The sequence below is a fragment of the Sparus aurata genome, chromosome 2, assembly GCF_900880675.1.
Source record: "Sparus aurata chromosome 2, fSpaAur1.1, whole genome shotgun sequence".
NCBI classification, from domain to species: domain Eukaryota; kingdom Metazoa; phylum Chordata; class Actinopteri; order Spariformes; family Sparidae; genus Sparus; species Sparus aurata.
In genome coordinates this window covers 1,251,344-1,268,167 of record NC_044188.1, presented here as the reverse complement: position 1 = coordinate 1,268,167, position 16,824 = coordinate 1,251,344, and the positions used below count along the sequence as shown (strand labels likewise).

General features: G+C 45.9%; 1 protein-coding gene across 5 annotated transcripts in view; it reads right to left on the bottom strand.

Annotated features, from left to right (window-relative positions):
* LOC115569871 (leucine-rich repeat and fibronectin type III domain-containing protein 1-like protein) overlaps positions 1–16,824 on the bottom strand; it is a 302,682-nt gene that overhangs the window by 184,430 nt on the left and 101,428 nt on the right. For all 5 annotated transcript variants that reach the window (XM_030398095.1, XM_030398102.1, XM_030398070.1 and 2 more), the window contains one exon: positions 5,134–5,263. The gene's annotated coding sequence lies outside the window, so the exon portion shown is untranslated. The remainder of the gene's footprint in view (positions 1–5,133; positions 5,264–16,824) is intronic.

Genomic DNA, 16,824 nt, shown 5'->3' with positions numbered 1-16,824 from the left:
CCGCCGTTCAAAGATTTCCTATGAATCACTACAGAGTTGGTGAAGAAAGAATAAAAAGAAGAAGTATAAATGCAGCCGACACATGGTATTTAAATGTTATCACCCCACAGGCCCAGCAGGAGAGCAGTCTGGCTCTTTATTGATTTCTCCAGGAGAGACGAAGTGAACTGACTTTTGGTGAGTGTTAATTTTAGGACCTTGTGCACATTTGTTCATCCGATCCAATAAAACCCTCCCGGAGAGGAGCAGAGAGCAGAAGCACCGGATCTATAGTCTCCAGAGTTAAAGGTCAGGGAGAATGAAACAGAGCCGGGAGCCCGGTTCAGACCCGGCATCAGCATCCATCCCCGGTGATCTGAACACAAGTGGACAGGTCTGAGTGCAGAGGAGGAGGAGAAGAAGATGAAAGAAGGAGGAGGAGAAGAAGAAGATAAAAGAAGGAGGAGGAGAAGAAGAAGAAGAAGATGAAAGAAGGAGGAGAAGGAGGAGGAACATTGGCTACTTCTTTCTCGTCCGTGATGAAAGTTCCCAGACTCCATTAGAAAAATGCACGATTTTGTGAGTTGGGGCTTCAGAAGAGACTTTACACATTTTCTGAATCACTGTCTACAAAACATTTACAACTATTCAGGTCCTCTAGTAAATTCGGCAAACTTTATACATGATATTTCTGTTGTGTCCATTTGTTCCGATGATGAATGTTCCGAGTATTTGCATCTAGAACGCCTGACGGGCTCCAGCTGTTTACTTCAGACGTGTAGAGAAAGTCGGACGCCGCTCATTTCTTGTTTTACTATTAGACTACACGGACTGAATTCTGTTCTCCCAGTGATAAACGTCTGCGTTAGTGAATCACAGTAAAGAGACGGTTTTAGAGTTCGGTGCAGTGTGATTGGCTCCTTGGAGAGCGAGCAGCCCGGAGGAATACCACCACGTCTCCTGGTGATGGAACAATATATCAGCTGTGTGATCAGATTTCCGCCTCCCCACAGAGGTCTTTTATGTCAAGAGCTCCCCGCTTGAATTATCAATTTAGATGTTAAATCTGAGGACGAGGACGGCGTTGGACCGTTTCCTAACGCCGTGTGATCTCTGGAGACCCTGTGATAAGAGCCTGAAGGACAACGTTTTATCGTTCTTGTAATTTCAGCTCTCCGCCTGTTTTAAATCCAGAATCAGATTTGGATTTATTTTCTTTTTAGTCTGCAGCAGGTTCTCGTGGGACGGAGCTGCCAGCACGACTGAAAACTATTTCTGTACGTGCTCAAAATTCAAGGTTCATCCAGGAGTTGTTCAGTCGTCTACAGGGAACAGCGAGCGAGTCAAAGCTGCTCACGAGGACGAAACACAGATCGAATAATGTCTGGTGTTCTGATCTGTGTGACCCGCTCGCATGAAATTACATTTTATTTTGTCTTAGTGTCGCTAAGAAGGCTCGAAACCAGGAAGCAGGAAGACCAACAGCTGACTGGTCCTGGAGATGTTGAGTTAACGATCTTTTTCAGAGATCCTTTATTGATTTGTTTGTGAAGAGGGTTCACTCTGGACTTATTATTGGTGAATATAATTTTAACTTATCCAACCGTCACCTGCAAAAACACAACAGGATGAAATGAAGTCGTTGTAAAATAAAGGTGGCACGACACACAAACACACTCGTTTATATTCCACCACTTCCTGCCAAGATGGTGGACAGATCATCAGCTCGCCATTCTGCGTGGTATTAATAGCGAGTGGTGATTAGCGTGCAGCACGAGCAGAGGTTCGCTCCCACTGAGACGGAGCGCTGGATCCAGAACATCCAGTGACTGAATCTGTGTGAGGGGAGGCCGTCACCGTCTCCTCACACACACTCAGCCTGTGATTGGCTCCTTCATCGTCCCTGCTCTGCACTAATCAGATGGAGATTACAGAGAGGGAACACACACACACACACACACACACACACACACACACACACACACACACACTGAACCAGCTCCACCCCGCTGCAGAAGAAATGTCACACAATTAGATTTTCATGGCTCGCCTGTGCATGTGTGTGTTCCTGCATAACTATACATGGAGAGGCGGTGTGTGTGTGTGTGTGTGTGTGTGTGTGTGTGTGTGTGTGCATGTGTGTGTGTGTGTTTGCACAGGCTGCAGAAGGAGACAGATGAGACAGTGTGTGGAGCAGAGATCTGTAGAGGAGGACGAGCTCGACCATCATGCTGAGGTGTCGTCATGACCGTCGAGCGTTCTCGTCTCTGGTCCTGCATGTTAATCACATGATGAAGTGGGAGGAGTCTCGGCCCGGCGGGACACTGAGAGGGACACGGGTCAACGGCGCCGCTCCCTCTGGATCACTGAGTATGGACAGTGTGTGTGTGTGTGCAGCATCACCCTTTCATAAAGTATGAGGGATGTAAGAAGCATCGTATGGATTCATAAACAAACGATCCTTCACTTCTGCCTGATAACTTCCCACATCACTTATTTTGTAACGAAGCCTTTCATGATGATAAAAGTGCAGAACAATAACACTGAAACATTGTTCATCCTTAAAATAAAATGCATTAAGCGTGTGTGTCCCCTCACTGTTCTGTCCCTGCTGATTTTACCACCTGAGCCACTTTTAAACACCAAACTGTGCCGGGTGTTTCCACCGCGGATCTCCTCTTTCAGCTCTCATTTCACACCCCAACATGCTTTTTTATGGAAACGTGGAATATGTATTCCATCTTTTGTCCGCCGCGCCGCAGCTCTGACCCCTCCAATCCTCTTACAGCGCTTCGTCTTGGACACTCGCACTGTGGCGGATGCAGGAATCGCGGCTTATTGCAGCTTATACTGTTGCAGCCATTGTGAGTCACTCTGGATAAAGTTTGCTAGAAAGACTCGACTGGGAGGCTTTAAACGGGACGTGCAAAGTCTGTTAAATGGCTACACAGAGTTTGGGAATAAAAGAAGAGTTTTGTTGAATTAAAGACTTCACAAATCTTTGTATCCAGTTTGCATGGACGGCTGTGGAGACTTGTTTTAGGGCCGTACACCAACACGTGATGTTAAAACTGCACTTATATACAGAATCAGGTTCTGACTGTTGAGTTCAGAAGCTTTAAATCACACACACACAAACACACACACACACACAGCAGGAGGGAAGCGCAGCACCATCAGCTGTGCATGAGTCAGCAGAAGGTGTGTCCCGTCCTTCACATCTACTCAGGAGAACACACACACACACACACAGTTACTGTCTGTGTGTGTCTATGTAGGCTGACTTAAAAGAAACCTCAAAGTGTGCTGACTCACACCGACACACACACACACACACACACACACACGGAGGCAAACACCCACAAAGAAAAATGTAACCCAGAAATAGACACAGCAGCGAGTCTATCACGGCTGAACAGGACGGAGCACACAGAGCGCTGAAGGTCAGGATGCTGCACGACATCTCGTCCAGCTCACCGTCTGCACAGCAACACAACGAGCGCTCTTAATTAAACAAGTGGGAGATGATGCAGCTGCAGGTGAGAACATATCAGAAGATGACATTGTTTCAGGGCCCAGAGTGGAAATACTTCTCCTCAGATTAAAAACCCTCGTTAGATGTTGCTGGCGAGGATGCACCGATTCAATCTGAGAGGTTTCTTACACTTTTACACGTACAATCAGCAAAGAAAGCCACCGATAAAGAGCCGACTAGTGCAGGAGGCGCCAAGAAAACTAAAGCTAGGTGGCGAGCGTGGCTGCAGCTGACCGTCGAGGCCCTCACAAACACAAACTCCTGCACACCCCAGCAGCTCTACACAGCTCAGGTCTGAGACATGCAAACATAAGAGAATAAATAAACACAATTAGAGAGCGTGAGAGTGGCGGCGGCGGCGGCGGCTCAGGATGGGATGATAGCTCCGCCCTTAATTGCAGGGTTAATGGTTGAAGAGCAGCACACAGTCGAGCGTCCTTCAGAATGACACCGAACCTCAAATCAATCCCCAAGTGTGTGTGAAAATAACAAATAAGTTGTTTGGGAGAAAATGGCTGTGATGAAAATGTCAATCACGCTGGCTCGTGTTCCCACTTCTGAGCCGAGATCTAATCAGGCAGAACAACACTCGTGTGGCGGAGCTGCGAGTGTGCGGCGCCATTAACGAGTTTATAACTACATTTATTGTGGAGACAAAATAAAAAAAACTCCCTCCTCGTTTCCCAGAGCTCTCCAGAAGTGCCGGCCGCCGGCCAAACAGCTGGCCCGCTTTATTATATCATGTTTTAATTGTAATAAAATAGTTTGTGATTTTCCACCCGCAAATATTTAACGACCTGGAGCCGCTGCTTCAAAACTGATGCTGGCACGACGACAGAGAAACGCTCCTCTCCGTCTTCATCAGTACAAAATAAATGACGACAAAACTCATGAAGAAGACGGACAGACCGACGGACAGACGATGTCCTCGTTAGACGGGCTACTTTGGAAAATCACCGGTGGCAGCAGCGACTTTACGATTCTATAGTGACCATTAAAAAGTCCACTGGAAGCAATTCATTTTCCATAAACACCACACAAACGTTTATGGGCTTAATGAGGGAATGAATGAATAAATTATGTTAATCTGCACGACACTTTTTATAGCAGAGCATCTCTGAGACCCATCGCTGCACAACACCGACGTAACGAGCCGGCGTAGGACGAGCAGAGACGTGAAGCTCGGACTCGAACTCACGCTGGAATCTCACTTTGTACTTTTGCCATTAACCAGTTATGCAAACTGATGTCAGACTCGCTATTTACAGAAGTGTGTGGGCTGAAAGCGCTCCAGAAGCCTGATTCTCTTTTAATTCCTCCTTCGGTGTAATTCACTACATGATTACAAACTCATTAGATACAAGAATGTGTGTAATGTGTCAGAGGTCACCAGGTAGAGAAAACAGAGAGCGTGAAGCCACAGAACACTTCTGACGAGGGATTGTGCGTCTCCAGGTGAGTTTAGGACGTTTTCTAAACATAACCGGAGTACAAGCACGACTCCACCATGAGATAAAAGTGACAATTGAACCTTAAGAAACATAAACCTGCAACATGAAGAAACAGAAGCTCTCAACATTAACGTGATGCTGCAGAAACTCCGGTTCCAGACGACCTACCTGAGTTCGTCGGGGACGCAGGGAGATCTCAGGTAGAATCGGTCCTGTTTGTGGTGAATTTACATTCCGGTCACATCACCGGCCTCGGGGGTTACAACAGGATGACAAGCTAACAAGGGCACCCTCCTACCTGCAGAGGAAGAGGAAGAGGAAGAGGAAGAGGGAGGAGGAGGGAGTGAAGGGATGGAGAGGAGAAAGAAAGAAATGTCAACATGTTGCAGCATTAATTCATTAGTATTCCTAAAGCTTCTTTCCGTCTGTCGTCTGTCCCGCCTGTCACTTCCTCTCCTCCCCCGTCTCTCTCTCTCTCTCTCTCTCCTCCTCTCCACCCTCCATTCATGCTGTTCTGCCTCTTTTTCCTTTGTTAAACTTCCTCGAGCACAAAGTGTGAAGGGAAACTCAAGACAGGAGAAGTTTTGGTACATTTCATGATGCAAAAAGTTCACCGTCCACGTCACGTGCAGATTATTGACGACGACGTTTCGGTACTTAGACGTCAGTCAGGTTATCTAACAAAACAGTGGTAGCGGCTTAAGTAGGGCTGTGGGCCAATCAGGACACAGCAGGACAAAATCCCATCAAACACACCTGGACCAATGAATCTACGCCACTAAATCAAAACCATCATACCAGGATAAGTTCACACATCAATTAATGAGCGTTTGCACATGATAGAAACATTATAACAGTATAAATGTGATGTAAATGTAAGTTAGAGGTTAATGTGAGTGCAGAACAGGCCACATCAGGACGTCACAGTGAGAAGAAAGTCATCCAGACCACCAGGAGGCGTCGTCTAATATTTCAAAAGGTACGTTTCACAATAAAAGTCACTAAACTTCAGGAACTTCCTGGTGCAGAATCGACAAAACTGAACGTTTTTGATAATTTCGTGGGAGACGCACAGTTTATCCTGTTCAGTCAGGAATGATTTCCACGTCAGAGGTAAAAGAGGTAAATGTTTTATAATCAACCAGCTGCTGGAATGTGTCAGACGTGTCCTGTTTCCAGCTGTGAGGTGCGCTGTTAACTTCAGCTCGTGTGATCGTGACCGTGAGCTGAAAACAGTCGTCAGTTGGGCGTTTTTGTTGCAGATTGGTGCGTTTCGGTTGCATTGTGTGGATAAAAAGAGTTTAGGTGTCAGTGTCTCCTTTAATGCATGTAATGGGAGAGTTGTAGTTTACTAAGTGAGATATTTCTTTGAGTTGTCGCTTCATTATTTCTTTTTTCAGAGTGCAGAAATGAAGAACATAAATACGTGGAAGTGGAAAATGACTCAAATCAAGTTTTCACCTGCAGCTGGAGTTTAAGTGCAGAAAATTGAAACGGCGTCCTCTGAATGGCTGAAAAGGTAAATGTCAGATTACACGTTCAGGATGGATTCGATCAAACTGTTTGATTTAAACGCCTTAAAGTGAGCGCAGGCTCCCTGGGGAATCCTGGCAGTTGGGTGCTGGATTCAAGCGTCTCCTCAGCTGCAGTGGACAGTTTGCTTTCAGTCACATTCTCCTCACCTGCCTCGCCGGTTCAGCAGGTAAACATGAATCGATACCCGTCACTTAGACTAGAACCTACAGGTTTAACTGCTCCTGTTCCTTCAGAAGTAGAAGGAGTCGTGTCTTTAACATTTACTCCACGAGAGAAGACGGAGGGATGAAGGTTTCTGACGCCTCAACAGACGGAAATGTTTTGAGCAAAGTTGCACGACTTTTGCTTTTCTCAGCTAGAAAAAAACCTCCTCTTACTTTCGACGTTCCTCATCAGTCCGTCCGCCCACACGCACGCCGCGACCTGCAGCGGATTCTTCATGTTTGCTCTCTTGGGTTTCTCCTGAGGCATTCTGGGAAAATGCAAGAAAACCGCTAAGCGAAGCTGACGAGGAAGGTTGAGGGAACGCGGGTGCACCCAAAAAAAAAAAATGAAATAAATGAGAACATTTCTTCACAGAAGAATTCCTGGAACATCACATGCTGATGATAAACGTATGACATCGTGCCAACGTGGCGCCTGAAGGAGGAATGTTTTCTCAGAGTTTGATGTCAGAGCGGCGTGGGCGTAGCGTAGCGTAGGTGATCGCTCGCCTTTCGGAGGAATTGTTACATCACGTTCTGTGCATTGTGGCGAGTATACATTTTGTTTTTCCTCTCAAACATTTTTTAACTTGAAAACCCATTTTCTAAACGTATTAACTAGGCGGAGGTGGCTTCAGGCCTGCAGGGAAGCACTTCTGTTTACTTTGGTAATTTAGTTTGCACGGCCTACAAAAGATACAAGTAAGGTAATTAAACAAGGTGATAAAATGCCGGCACAACAATGGACACAGCATGAACACAATTTGTGCTGCTGCGATAAATGACAGAAAGAAAAGGCCGAGCTGTAATGACCGAGCGCCAAACACAACAAAGTCCTGATGATACGTTACAACTGAATTAGACAAGAAAATCAAAATGATTTAAAACACGACATGATGGACAACGGCAGAGAAATAACAACGCTGATGAAAAATAGGCAGAGAAGGAACATTAATAACGGGGAAGGAGTGACTGGAGGCGAGTGGGCGGAGGAGGAAGGAGGAGACGACTCGCTGGGGGAAACTTCAAGCTGTGTTGTTCAGACGCTCGAAAGCAGGAGGTTTTTAGCAGCGGCGGGAAGCTGTCTCGCCGGAGAATCAAACAAACAGGAGATCTGGAAACTTCCAGCAGATCTAATTTGAAGATGCAAGTCCAAAAAAAGTGTCACTGAAGTTCCTGTGAGTGGTTTTCTCCCAGCGTGAGCGGCAACCAGAGGAGAGCAACACGTCACATCTGATAACCTTTTTTCTTGTGATGTTCGATTTTCCTTCACTGAAAGTCAACAAACCCCACATGTCGACGGAAAACAGGGTCTAAATATAAGATGTGTGTGTTTCATTTCATTTTATTTCAGTCACATTGCCTTCTCAGGGATTAATGAGCTTTTTAGGAAAATAAAACTACATCTGCCAGCTGAGTTAAAAGGCAAACTACATGCGTTTCTTTGTTGCTGCTGTCAGAGGTGAGCGAAAACATTTAAAAAGTCAAAGCAGAGCAGCGAGTCAGAGAAATAAAACTCTACTTCCTGATTGTGGCTTCGTCCTAAAGCACAAGTCAAATGTCGATGTAAAAAAGGTGAAGTCAGACTTCAGGAGGTGAAGCGTCTCGTCTCCCTGCAGGTGATCGCCTCGCTGACAGCCAGCTGGATTAGCGTTAGCATGGCTACACAACAGTGGATTAGAGTTGGTACGACCTGGTGCGACACAAAAAAAGGGGATTAGCTTTAGCATGTGCTAATGCCGCAGACTAAGAGATTAGCAGTAGCTATAGCGCGGCTGCGAGCTACACGAGGAGAACAGATGAGCTATAGTCGGTCTGTGCTGAATAAGAGATGAACGTATAGAAGCAGGAGATTTAAACATTGTGTAGGACAGAAGAAAGATTATCACGACTTCAGTTATAGTTGTGAATGAGCAGAATTATGATAATTAGAAAATGCTAACGTGTATAAATAACGTTCACGATCGAAGCATTAAAAATCTCTCCCTCAAATCATTTTCTTGAGTTTTTCCTGACTGTTTTCTCAGTCGATCCTCCGTCCTGTCTGGGTTTATTCTTCTTCTCTTCACGTCCTCCTGTGCGGTGGTAATAACAACTACAGCCACTAGAGGTCGCCTCCTAACGAGAAACTTTAATACGCTTTGCAATAGAGACGCTTTCATTATTCTTCGTTATTCTGACGACGGACTGGGATTCAAATCAAGCGTGCTGCAAACACACTGATCCAAACTTAATGGGCTGAGTTATTGTAGCTGTGTGACTGCTGATCTCTCCTCGTGGGAGTTTTGGGTCACCAGGTTCTGCTCTGTGCTGCGGTGCTGAATAAGCTTGATGTACTGACCTGTTCTGTTGTTACAGTCTTCTCGCTCTTCATACGTCTTGCAGAGGTTTACTGGACATCTGCTGAAGCTAAATCTTCCACTCTTGCTGTGCATAAAGGTATGATGTCATTAGATTATCATAATTTTTCTTTTTTAAACGTTATGCAGGTTTTATCATGACCAATACGATGTGGCGTGGTATATAACATGGCTGCAATCTGCCAAGCCCTCCAGAACCGGCCCGCCTCAAGGACCCGGACTTATTTGAGACCCTTCACTCATCAGAACCAAAACCTCTCTCCGTGAGAACAAGACCCATCATGACGTGAGATGAATGCTTTTAGTATCGTTTGTTGCGACGTCCTCGTATGTAAAATCAACTCTGATTCTGATTCTGATTCTGATGGTCCAGATTTGGATACAGACTAACAGGTTCGAGGGTTTCTTTGTGAGACTGTTTTCAAACTAAATAAAAAGTTTCAGTATATGTTTTATTAACATGTACCTGAAACTTTATAAGAAAACATTTTAACATCACGACTGAAACCTTCAAAAGGAACAAGAGAAGAAAACCTGCCAACAAAACTGTCGGGCTGCTGTTCTGTTCAGTTCTGTTCTGTTCAGACGGAGAAGAAGAAAAAGATACTATTTCAATCTCAGGAGTGAATTCAGCAAAAATCCTCTCTGGCTATGTTACACAAGAAGCTGTCAAGTGTCACTTGTAATTACAGAGAAGCTGACACTCCTGCAATAAACACGCTTTGAGGGAGCGAACACGTACAGTACGCGTGTCCTGCTGTGACACCGCGAGCACCGAGGGCCCAGAACAAAGGCAGCAGAGCCGGTGCTGGTGCCGGAGCGGCCCGGTTTGAGTTTTTAACAGACAGAGAGTGAAAGTAACGATCCTGCTGTGGAAGGTGGTTAAGTTTTCTATTCTGCGTCTGCTGAAAATTCAAGACAAATCAAAAAACCATCTGACAGACGGTTTGGCTGCTGCTGTGGTACAAAAGCAAAAAGAAAGCTGCAGTTTTCTGTAATTATTTTACTTCAAATCACAGAAGAGTTTGTGATTGTTGTGTCGAGTTTGATGAATGTTGAACCTTAAAAAAGTAAGAAAGGAAGAAGCACAGCGAGGCAGCGACAGCAGTGTTTCAGCTCTCCAGCAGCGCGGCGGTCTACGAAATAAAAATCCAGGTATGTGGGTCACTCACTCACTCATCGGCCAATTAAACCCCCTCCCTCCATTTTCTCATTAACCAAACAGAAGTCGTTAATAAACTGCTGATCACCCAAAATGCAATTGCATGTGTGAGCACGCGTTCTGCCAGTTTTACTCTCTTTATGATCGGCGGCGCAGCCATTAAAATTTTATTAGCGTGAGTCACACAATGCTAATGAGACTCGTGAGGCTCGCGTGTTAAGACGTCAAAAGAATCGAGGCAATTTAATTAGGTCATAAAGTTGTTGGACACTCATGAAGGACGACGAGTAAACAATGAAGATAAAAAACAATAATGTGCACCAACAGGACGACCTGGAGCTGCTCCATGTTTCCTCTTGTTGTCAGAGATACGTTTGATTTAGCTGCTGGACTCTGCAGGCGTCGCTTAAAGGGATATTCCGGTGTAAGTTTAATCCATGGTCTAAATCACCGTGAAACTGTGTTAGACTCCCTCTCGAGAGATCAAGTTAGCAGACCGCTAATTTACGGAGTTTTATCAACCTCAGAAACGACCGCACGACAACAATACACTGCAGTAAATGGATCCAAATATAAACCGCCACCAAAAAGCCACAAATAATGCTCAGAACAGCACCAAACGTCAGCAACAGTACAAATAGGGTCTCAGCACATAGTCCGGGGCATCTAACCTCCGCTAGCTTAGCTGGATTTCTACTGAAAAGCTGACTAAATTTACCACTCTTCTGCAGCAGCTTCCTGTTGACGGGAAGTCCCGACGAGTCGATTACCGAGTGCAGTAGAGTTCCGCGGCTCATGGATGAAAATGTGTGATTATGACTCCATGGAAAAGCAATCAAAGTTCATATGTGTCTTACCTGCCAGTTTATAACAGTTATTATCGAGAGCGGACAGGGAAAAGAACGGAATTGAGCATTTCTAACCGCACTCGGTAATCGTCGCGTCGGGACTTCCCCGACCCGGAAGCTGATGGAGGAGAGTTGAAGTCTGTTTTTAGCTTCACAATAGAAATCCAGCTAAGCTAGCGGAGGTTAGATGCCCCGGACTATGTGCTGAGACCCTAGAGACTCAGGCCGGTCGCCGGGACGAAAAGAACTTTAAAGAACTCTTTGTAAGATAACAAATAAGCCTAAACTAATCTAATCTTTCTCATCTGAAGCAGAGCTGTTGTTTCCCTCCTCACGTCAGTCTCACTTTCTGCAGAGATGTCTCGACTTTCTCCACCTTCTCCTGCAGCCTTCTTGACTTCTGTCAGTCTCCCAAACTGTCAACGGCTTCAACACGTCTTCATTCAAGTGACAAACACATGAAACGCACACAAAGAAGACGCCCACAGCCTCAGAGTCGAGCTCTCACAGGGATGCATGGGAGAGATTGTAGACGTGGGCGGACCGGTCGTGTTCTGCCGGCATCGCAGCGACACATCTGCAGCTCCACAGGAAGCTGCTGTACCTTTTCTGTCAGAGTCTTTTGGTTTATTTGACAGAAATGTACTTTGTTTAACCTCTGTGAAACCGATGGAATGAACCAGCACCAGCGTTTCTTTGTGTACCTTTCTACATTTAACCAACCGGATTCATGCAAACCCTCCTCTGCCTCGAGCTCAGCAGGAATTCAACTCCTCCATCAGCACCACCAGCGTCTAGACTTCCTGTTCACCTCCCTGAATATTACTTCATCACGTTGGAGTCTTTATAAATTTCTTCGTAAACGTGGCGATAAATCTTCATACTCACTGAAAACACTACGAGTCTCTCTTGATTGAAATAGCAGAATGATTTTAACGTAACGTCTGATTTCCCCCGACACTGAGGATGTTACAAGCGAGCGTATTGATCTCACGTTTAGAGGAAAATAAATCCACAGTTAACTTGTTACATAACATCATGACAACATTTGCCACCGTCGCAGCCTCTGACGGGCGCCTGGTGAGCATCCGTGATATAGAAATGTATGTTAGTTTTAAGGAGTTTTGCTTGTTTCACAGATAAAAAGCAGTTTGTAAAATGTGAGTATTTGAGTCTTCTGGAGTTGTGAAGTGAAGGAAAATATCACTGGATAATAGATAGAAAACTGAGGCTGCTTTTCACATTCATGAGCAACGATCAACTCAACATCAATCTTTAAAATACAAAAAAATAAAAATGGCGGTGTAAGTCATGACTGCTTTAACTGGAGAAGAATAGCAAAGCTCCAAAATGTCGGCAGTGTTCGAGTCAGCTGAGTATAACGAGAGTCTGTAGCTCTCTGACATCTGAAAGGACTCCGAGGCTGATTCCTGATCAGCTCAGGTTTCCAGGAAGCTGATTGGCCGAACATCAATAAACATATTTTTAGTCAGCAGCTATAAAGAGCGTCACACATACGCTCGGGCTGATTCGGGCTGTGTGATGATAGCAAAGATCTTTCTTGTCTTTTAGCATGCTAACCAGCTAGCTCCAGCCCCGGTACCTCCTTCACTCTGAGCTCTTAGCTTGGACTGCTAGCTGCATGGCTAACTGGGCTAACTAGCTAACAGTAGCTACAGTCGGCAGCAGGTGAGTTATTGTTTTGTGTTTCGACCAGATCAGACATTTAGAAGCTTTCACTGGTTCATCGTGGATATGACATATATATTTTGTTGACTGAGCATTTAATACGCAGGATCAGGGGCCTCAGAGATCAGTCAGAACACTCCGGCCCTGTTCTGATCCAATATAGCAAGAAGGGTTACAGACTGTTTGGACTTGGTTGCAGGTTTTAACTTGATTTATAGGATCAAACAACAGACAATCTAAAATATGAGGAAACAAACATGACGAGAATGAGATCAAGTGACAGAACGGAGGAGCAGATTTAGCGATGAGATTAAATTTAAATCATATTCTCAAACATCCATCCAGTTTAATGAAGTCGGTTTCAGTCCCATCTGTTCAGCGTCGCCTACAGCACTTCCTTCACCTTGTCTCCTATCTCCTCTGCCATCTCCGTGTCCTTGTCTCCTCGCAGCGATCGTCTGTCCTCAGTCTGTCGGCCTGCAGTCGGCTGTCAGCGCTGACTGATTGTCCGGCGTTTGATCCTGTCGGGGTTTGATTGCCAGGGTCTTGTTATCTGTCATCTCTGAGAAGAGGAAACTCAATCTCGGGTTTCAGCCACAAAGAAAAAAAAAAGAAGAGGTTTCCCGGGGCAACGCCCCTCCTCGCCATGGAGACGACGCGTAAAGTGGCGCCGCTGTCGCCGCGTTCGATCCAAAGAGCTGCCATCTGTCTGCGTCTGTCAGAGTGTGTGTGTGTGTGTGTAGGACAGATAGTGAGTGTGTGTTTGCTTTTGTCATTCATCAGTGTCAATGTCAAGGTGTGTTTACGCGTGTGTGTGTGTGTGTGTGTGCAGGAGAGATTGATGAGTGTGTGTATACGAAGACAACGCACGGATGGTTTAGTGTGTGAACTGCTGGTAACAGTGTGTGTGTTTGTGTGTGTGTGTGTGTGTGTGTGTTCATGAGTGTATTGACCGCGACCCTCACGAGCCATCACCTGATCTCTCCTCCACCTGAACCAAAGGTGCAGCATGTTATTCTGGGAGAAAGAGTCACGCATCATCAACGTAATCACGGCTTTTTGTGCAGAATCTTCCAAATGTTTTAATTTTTAATTAAAGAAGGATGACAACAGCAAATCCCCGTCTTCGTTGTGACGTTGGTGGATTGTTCTGGAGGTTCTGAAGTCACCGCTCAGATAATAAGCTTAAAGATGTCCTCTCTGTCTCTCTGCTGCCTGTTCTTTCAGCCTCCACCCGCCTGCAGGCAGCAGCAGCAGCTCGGGGGTCCAACATGTGTGCTCGTCTCTCCCTGGCGTCTCTTTGTAAACACCTGCAGGGCGTGATGAGGACGGAGGCGGGATGCAGAACTCTAACTACGTTCTGCTGCTGCAATAAACATTTCCAGCGAGATTTATCTGACTTGAACTGGTAGTAAAATTCAGAACAACCCAGGTTTGTGTACTCGTTTCCCAGAAACATGATCAATTATCACAGGAAAAGTAATAACTTGTTCTTCAGAAGATGTGTAATGAGGTTTCCCTCCCTGGCTGCAGACTGTATTACTCACTACATCACTGTGACAGCTTCACCTGCCTGAACCAGCCTCCGTCTTACTGCCTCCAGCTCAGAGTCACAGCTGGAGACTGAGCCGGTCCGGGCTCTGTGAATAAAGGGAGCATGATTTTGTCTGGATATGACTAATAGCTGAATCTCCATGTTCCTCCTAACTTCATCTTCTTTCTCAGCCACTTCTGTCCTCCCCTGTTCTCTCACCCATCTGTTGTCTCTCCTCCTTCTCCATCTCCTTTCCCTACCTCCCTTTCTTCCCCGCTCTCCATCTTCCCTTCCTGTCCTCTCGCCTCCATATCCCCACATGTCTCTCACCCTTCCCCTCCCAGTTCCCAGGTTGCCCTCCCTCCTCTCCCTCCCTCCCTCCCTCCCTCCCATGAGTTATAACAGATAAGTATGAAGCTATCTTAAGCTCCGCTCGTCTTCCTAGAAAGTAATTTGGCAGCGGGTCGCTAAGTCACCCCCAACTGTCACCCGGCAACCGCCTCTATCACCGGGCGGCCATCTATCTCCTCCTCCTCCTGGTTAAATCCCTAACGCTGCCCTCCGACACACACACACACACACACACACACACACACACACAGCAGAAGACACACACACACATTCTGGATCTATAAAGTCGACAAAACACACAGAAACCTTATGAAGGAGTCTCAATAAACAGACGGAGGAAGCGTATATTCTCAGTGCTCCATTCACAAACACACAGTCATCACAATCTAACACACACACACACACACACACACACACACACACACATGCACACATATGTACTGAATACACACAGACACCCACAGATAGTTTTCTCTCTGTGCACTCTTATCAGTCCAAACAGACAGAAGGCAAACAGCTACTAATCTGGCACAGTAGCATTAATAAAACCTGTCTGATGTGTGTGTAATGTGTGTGTGTGTGTGTGTGTGTGTGTGTGTACTGGTGTCGTGCATTAGCATGAACATGCTCCCATGTATCCGTATTCAGTGTGTGCCGTCTCCAGCTGTACTGCAAATAATGTCAGCACAGCCGGCTCGGGGCTCGGGCGGAAAAGAGCACAGCTGGAAGAAGAAGAAGGAAACACAGAGCTGAGCAGAAAGACAAGAACAGATGAGGAGGGAGAAGAGGCAGAGAGGGAGAGAGGGATTCAAACAAATGATACGGGGGAGACGGAAAATACATTAAAAGACGGGAAGGAGCAGCGGGAGACGGATGGAGGTGCAGGTGTAAAGCTTTAATGGACTACTCTGCATTCCGGTTGTTGCTGGAGGCTTTTGGGAACCCCGGCACACTGACGGTGTCTATTAGTCTGGTAAAAGGGCAAACACAACAGCAGCTACAATGCTTTCCCCGCCGTCTACACATCTCATTACATCGACCATTTTCAGGACGATCCTTCGCCCGCTTAGAGGCTTTTCACCACGCTGTTACACCTCAGGCTGAAAAGCAGCCGGCAGGAGACGCTGAGCTGTGTCCCGCCTGCTGCAGCCGGCCGACGACGTGTTCAGCTTCAGCGCATATTTTACCAGACGGGTTTAGAGACAAGGGACCTTTCACCACAAGATGATTGATGACTGGAAACAAATGTCTGAAATGTCCTTGAACATCCACCAGCAGCTGCTGTCTGACTGAACCGAAGCAGCGGAGGAAGAAGTCGTGATTCATTCAAGGACGTTGTACAGTGAATATTATAACGCTCTCTAGAACTTCAGCTACTACAAAAGTCAACTCTTACAGCTCGCCGAGATCAGTTTGGCCCTCGAAGAAAACTTTGTTCAGAAAATGTCAAAAATATCCTTTTATTTTTTTTATAAGCTTTCCTGAAAGTGCAGGAGAAAAATATATTCCAGTTGAAGGTTTGACTGCTAAAGCTTTGTTGTAACGTCACTGATCGAAGGCCGACAGAGTCCAGTTCTGATCCAAATATTTATGTTCTGATCCACAAAACTGAATATGAGACTGTATTTATCACATTATGAATTCACTCCCCAGGCTGCTGACATACATTTGTCTTCATGATGTTGACTTTAGGTCCATTTTTAGATTAAAGAAAAAAGGAAAAGTAAATCTACATCAGGATGTTCAGTCTGGGTCTCGCCTCTGTTTCTGTGACATTATCAGTGTGTATCTCTGATCGGAACCGCGGTTCTGAACTGAAGAACAGCAACTGGAGATAAAACGCTGCAGAGTTTTAACTGCATCATATCTGCACTTTGTCCGATGCTTTAATAAGACTCAACAGGAGAACCATTAGTGCACCGCGGAGATGTTCTGCAGAGAGAAATAGAGGAAAAACAAAAACTCAGATGTGCACCTTCCTCCTTCCATTCATCCTGCGCAGAGACCAAAGCCGCTGCCAGCTGCTGCTGTCAGGAGCAGCTACGAGCTTCAGATGAAGAACAGCAGTGTGACAGATACGACGTGCCGCCCAGACGGGGAAAAAAAACAAAACTTCACCGTGTTCTGTCGGTGTCTGACGACCGCCGAGTGCATCGCTCCAATCACAACACTGAGC